The sequence below is a fragment of the Capra hircus genome, chromosome 8, assembly GCF_001704415.2.
Source record: "Capra hircus breed San Clemente chromosome 8, ASM170441v1, whole genome shotgun sequence".
Classification (NCBI taxonomy): Eukaryota; Metazoa; Chordata; class Mammalia; order Artiodactyla; family Bovidae; genus Capra; species Capra hircus.
In genome coordinates this window covers 74,740,848-74,747,000 of record NC_030815.1, presented here as the reverse complement: position 1 = coordinate 74,747,000, position 6,153 = coordinate 74,740,848, and the positions used below count along the sequence as shown (strand labels likewise).

The 6,153-nt window shown below is 39.7% G+C and overlaps 1 long non-coding RNA gene across 3 annotated transcripts in view; it reads right to left on the bottom strand.

Moving 5' to 3' along the window:
• LOC102188855 overlaps positions 4,347-6,153 on the bottom strand; it is a 30,610-nt gene continuing 28,803 nt past the window's right edge. For all 3 annotated transcript variants that reach the window (XR_001918471.1, XR_310236.3, XR_001918470.1), the window contains one exon: positions 4,347-4,385. This is a non-coding gene — a long non-coding RNA (uncharacterized LOC102188855). The remainder of the gene's footprint in view (positions 4,386-6,153) is intronic.

Below are 6,153 nucleotides of genomic sequence, written 5' to 3'. Positions count from 1 at the left end.
TTAACACAGTGTATAAGCCTAATTAGCTTAACATGTCTTTTTACAAGCAGCGAGAACAATCTTTCGAAAAGTTCCTGGGGCCCTTTTGTTGTTTAGTCATTCAGTCGTGCTTGACTCTTTGCAACCCCACAGACTGCAGAACGCCAGGCTTCCCTGTCCTTCACTATCTCTCAGAGTCTGCTTTAACTCATGTTCATTGAGTTGGTGATGCCATCTTACCAGCTCGCCCTCTGTTGTCCCCTTCTCCTCCTGCCTTTAAACTTTCCTAGCATCAGAGTCTTTTCTAATGACTCGGCTCTTCACATCTGGTGGCCAAAGTATTGGAGCTTCAGCTTAAGCACCGGTCCTTCCAATGAATATTCAGGGCTGATTTCCTTTAGGATTCACTGGTTTGATTTCCTTGCAGACCAAGGAACTCTCAAGAGTCTTCTCTAGCATCACAGTTCAAAAGCATTGATTCTTTGGCACGCAGCCTTCTTTATTGTCCAGCTCTCACATCTGTACATGTACTACAGGAAAAACCATAGCTTTGACTATATGGACTTTTGTTGGCAAAGTAATGTCTGTGCTTTTCAATACACTGACTAGGTTTGTCATAGCTTTTCTTCTAAGGAGTAAGCATCTTCTAATTTCATAGTAGCAGTTACTGTCCGTAGTGATTTTGGAGCCCAAGAAAATAAAGTAAGTCACTATTTCCATCGTTTCTCCATCTATTTGCAATGGAGTGATGGAACCCGAGGCCATGATCTTAGTTTTTTGAATGTTGAGTTTTAAGCCAGCTTTTTCACTCTCTTTCACCTTCATCAAGAGGCTGTTAAATTCCTCTTCACTTTCTGCCATTAGGGTGGTGTCATTTGTGTATCTGAAGTTACTGATATTTCTCCCTGCAATCTTGATTGCAGATTGTGCTTCACCCAGTCCAGAATTTCACATGATGTACTCTGCATATAAATTAAATAATCGGGTGCCCTCTGGGAAATCCCAAAGTTAGTTCAAGGTCAAAAAGACTTCATTTAGAATTTGATTTTTGGTACATTTTCCAAACTTTTTAAGAGATTAAAAAGATGCAAGAATACACAGAGAAACTGTACAAAAATGACCCAGATAATCATGATGGTGTGGTCACTCACCTAAAGCCAGACATCCTGTAATCTGAAGTCAAGTGGGTCTTAGAAAGCATTACTACAGACAAGGCTAGTGGACTGGAAAAGGTCAGTTTTCATTCCAATCCCAAAGAAGGGCAGTGCCAAAGAATGTACAAGCTACTATACAGTTGCACTCATTTCACTTGCTAGTAATGTTATGCTCAAAATCCTTCAAGCTAGACTTCAGCAGCATGTGAACCGAGAACTTCCAGATGTGCAGGCTGAGTTTAGAAAAGGCAGAGGAACCAGAGATCAAATTGCTAAGATCTGTTGGATCATAGAGAAAGCAAGGGAATTTCAGAAAAACATCTAATTACGCATCATTGACTAACTAAAGCATTTGTTTGTGTGGATCACAACATACTGTGGAAAATTCTTAAAGAGATGGGACTACCAGGCCTTCTGAGAAACTTGTATGTAGGTCAAGAAGCAACAGTTAGAACCTTACATGGAAGAACAGACTGGTTCCAAATTGGAAAAGGAGTATTTCCCAATACAAGGCTGCATTTTTTAACTTATATGCAGAGTACATTATGCAAAATGCTAGGCTGGATGAATCACAAGCTAGAATCAAGATTGCTGGGAGAAATATCAACAACCTCAGATATGCAGATGATACCATTCTAATGGCAGAAAACGAAGAAGAACTAAAGAGTCTCTTGATGAAGGTGAAGAGGAGAGTGAAAAAGCTAACTTAAAACTCAAAATTCAAAAAACTAAGATCATGGCATCCAGTCCCATCACTTCATGGCAAATAGATGGGGAAAAAGTCAAAATAGTGACATATTTTATTTCCTTGGGCTCCAAAATCACTGCATATGGTGACAGCAACCATGAAATTAAAAGACACTTGCTCCTTGGAAGGAGAGCTACGACCAACCTAGACGGCGTATTAAAAAGCAAAGACCTCACTTTAACAACAAAAGTCCATATAGTCAAAGCTGTGGTTTTTCCAGGAGTCATGTATGGAAGTGAGAGTTGGACCATAAAGAAGGCTGAGCACTGAAGAACTAATGCCTTTGAATCGTGGAGAAGACTCTTGATTCCCTTGGACTGCAAGGAGATCAAAGCAGTCGATCCTAAAGGAAATCTACACTAAATATTCATTGAAAGGACTGATGCTGGAGTTGAAGTTCCAATACTTTAGCCATCTGATTTGAAGAGCTGACTCACTGAAAAGACCCTGATGCTGGGAAAGATTGAAGGCAAAAGAAGAGGGCAGCAGAGAATGAGATGGTTAGATAGCATTACCAACTTGGACATGAGTTTGAGCCAACTCTGGGAGACAGTGAAGGACAGGGAAGCCTGACGTGCTGAAGTTCATGGGTTGCAAAAAGTCAGGCACGACTTAGTGACTGAATTGCAAAAACAAGTTTTTTCAAAAATATCAAAAGATTTCAAAACACTTGGTTAACTGGTAGCATAGGTCACTGTGAAATAACACTTAGTTATCCATTTAACCAAAAATGACAAAGCTCTCAAAGGCAAATATGGAAATTACATAGTAGTAAAAAGAAATTCAGCTTTTTTAACATAGAAGATTTGCTTTTCTTTTCCTTTTACTTGTGTTGAGGCATAGCTGATTTACAATATTATGTAAATTTCATGTGTACAACATAGTAATTCACAAATTTTAAAGGTTATACTCCATTTACAATTATTTTAAAATATTGGCCATATTTCCTATGCTATGCAATGTATCCTTGTAACATTTATTTTACATATAGTGGTTTGTACCTCTTAACCCTCTACCCCTATCTTCCCGACTCAGGGATTGAACCTGGGTCTCCCACATTGTAGGCAGATGCTTTAACCTCTGAGCCACCAGGGAAGTATACCTTCTGATTACTTTCCTCCAATTCCACCTCTCCCCTTTGTCCTTTATTCTTGTCTTTTTCATTCTGGAACAACCAGTTATTCTATTTTAGGACAAAATCACTCTCATTTTTTTCTTAGCAAAAATATGTCTCCATACCTCATACTTTTTCTTACTTAAAATCATACCCTACATGCCTTGTATACTTGGCATAGTTTCTTTTAATTATATGCATTAATTAGAATTCTTAACTCTTGAAAAGTGAAAGTGAAAGGGAAGTCCAACTCTTTGTGACCCCATGGACTGTAGCCTATCAGGCTCCTCCATCCACGGGATTTTCCAGGCAAGAGTGCTGGAGTGGATTGCCATTTCCTTCTCCAGGGGATCTTCCTGACCCAGGAATCGAACCCGGGTCTCCCGCATTGCGGGCAGACGCTTTACCATCTGAGCCACCAGGCTTAGAGACTTTAATTTCTAGTAAAAACTAAGAAAAGCAATTGGAACTGTCTGTCACACCAACATTCCAGAGGTGGCAAACTTGTGACTACGTCATTTCATAACACCCAGAATCATAGGCTTCCACGTTGTACAATTTTTTAATGTAGCAAAAGGATGCTTACTATTAGAACCAATTTTTTTCTGTTTATAATTAGAGACCAAAAGTGAGCAAACTTAGGCTTTCTTGTTCTCTGTGTGTAAAAATCAAGCATTTTATTTATATAGCAAGAAAGCACTCATTTATTCTCTATTTAAATAGCATACTTGAGATTTAAAATCACATTTGGCAGTGTACTGCAGGATGCTAAAAAGACTTCATCCATATTGCTTTGGATTTCCTGACATCTTGTTATATGTTTTCCATCATCCATTGAAACAGTTAGTTCAGCTTCCTTAACCTGAACTGGACACTTTAAGGATGTAAAAGCTACACTTATGTTTAGTAAAGTTTCAGAATATTATTTTATTTAGAAATTATCTAGATATTCAGTGGACATTTCAAGCTACCAAAAAGATTTTGGAAGCTATTATAAACTACTTTATATTTTATAAGACATAATTGTTGAAAAGTTCATTTAAAATTTATTTTTAAATTTTTATTTATTTAAAAAATTTTTGGCTGTGCTGGGTCTTTGTTGCTGCATGATGGCTTTCTCTAGTTTCGACGAGCAGGGTCTGCTCTTCGTTATGTTGTGCCAGGCTTCTCGTTTCGGTAACTTCTGTTGTGGTGGCGCATAGGCTCTAGGTGCCTGGGCTTCAGAAGTTGCGGCACATGCACTTAGTAGCTGGGCTTCTGGGCTCTAGGGCATGGGCTTGTGGTGCATGGTCTTAGTTGCTCCGAGGTATGTGGAATCTTTGCAGACCAGGGATCAAAACTGTGTCCCCTGCATTGGCAAGCAGATTCTTATCCACTGTACTGAGGAAGTCTGAAAAGTTAATTTATAAACTTTTATTTCATCTACATTTAGTTAATTCCTTTGTTCTTAACAATTATGTTTGGATAAGTGGTGACAATTTCATGAGATATTATACAAGTTAAATTATTTTAAATTATGTTTCTTCCTGACTAGTAAACCCAGGTAGAACAAAAGTTGTATATATGTATAACATTTGATACTAACAACCCTGAAGACATGCCTATTTTTGTTTCACTAAACCAGTAATATTCTTATTTGCCAAAGATTACCTGCCACGTGAACTTGAAAAACATTGGGTTTCTATATTTCTCTGAGAGAATATTTAATTTATCTAAGTATTTATTTTCCTGTAAGTCAATTAAATAGAGTTCTTTTACAAATTGGGGCTGCCCTGGTGGCTCAGTGGTAAAGAATCTGCCTGCCAATGCAGGAGATGTGGGTTTGATCTCTGGGTCGGGAAGACGCCCTGCAGGAGGACATGGAGATTCATTCCAGTATTCTCGCCTGGGAAATCCCAGGGACAGAGAAGCCTCGTGGGCTATAGTCCACAGGGTTGCAAAGAGTGGGACACAACTTACTGACTAAACAGTATAGGCATACATAAACACACAAGACAAACTGAAATCTTACAGCTTTTATCTTAAAATTTTAGCCATATGTTAGGTGTATTAATTCACAAAAGAACAGTTGGATCCAAATTGTGTTTCTGGCAGATTAATAGGTTGATTACCCACTACTTGGCTAAGGTTTTCAATTGTATTCAAGGAGAAGACTTTTAAGAGATTTCACTTTCTCAGATTCCAAAAGCTCCTAGTTCCTTTTCCATAGTTGCTTTGAGGGGTGTTTGAACCCCTTGAAAGCCCCTGATGTGGGGTAAGGGACCTTAAGTTCAAGTGTCTGTAGGGAGTTGAGGGGCCAAAGTGGGAAGGAAAAGGTCTGGTAGGGTGGACAGCGGGCTGGAAGAGGTAGGCGTTTGATGGGGCTTAGTATAGGATTCAAAGGAGCTGAATGGAAGATGCAAGGTGGCAAAAGAAGGAAGGAGGAGCAGAGAGAATATGGAAAGGAAGGGGTCTTAGAGGAGTCAGTTTGGTGAGATCCTAAGTTTTCCCAATGAAGTTTCAAATTATCTGCAGCAAAATCATACTGACGAAAAGGAAGTGGAGAGATTTCCCTGGTGGCCCACTGGCTCAGAATCTGCTACCAGTGCAGGAGACACGGGTTCAATCCCTGGTTCGGGTACTAAGATCCCAAGTGCCGCAAGTCAACTAAGTCCACATGCCACAACTACTGAGCCCATGTACCGCAACTACTGAGCCCATGTACTGCAACTACTGAGCCCGTGTACCGCAACTACTGAAGCCTGTACACCTAGAGCCTGTGCTCTGCAACAAGAGGAGCCACCGAAATGAGAAGCCTGCGCACTGCAACTAGAGAGTAGCCCCTGCTCTTTGAAACTAGAGAAAGCCGGCACACAGCAATGAAGACCCAGTGCAGCCAAAAATAAAGAAATAAAAAAAATTTTTTAAAAAAGGAAGTGGACAAAATTGGTGGAATGTAATCAGCAGAGCTTTGAGAAGAGGGTTTCAGTTGATTGGAAAGTCCCGGGAGGAACACTGTCAAATAGAGAGGACAGGGAAGTCTTAAAAAACAAAAACAAAAACAACTTCTATCAGGCTCCTGAATATCAGCTTCCAATTAGGAAGGGCATCTTCTGACCATTGTTTAATCACTAAGTCGTGTCTGATTCTTTGCGACCCCATGGACTGTAGCCCACCAG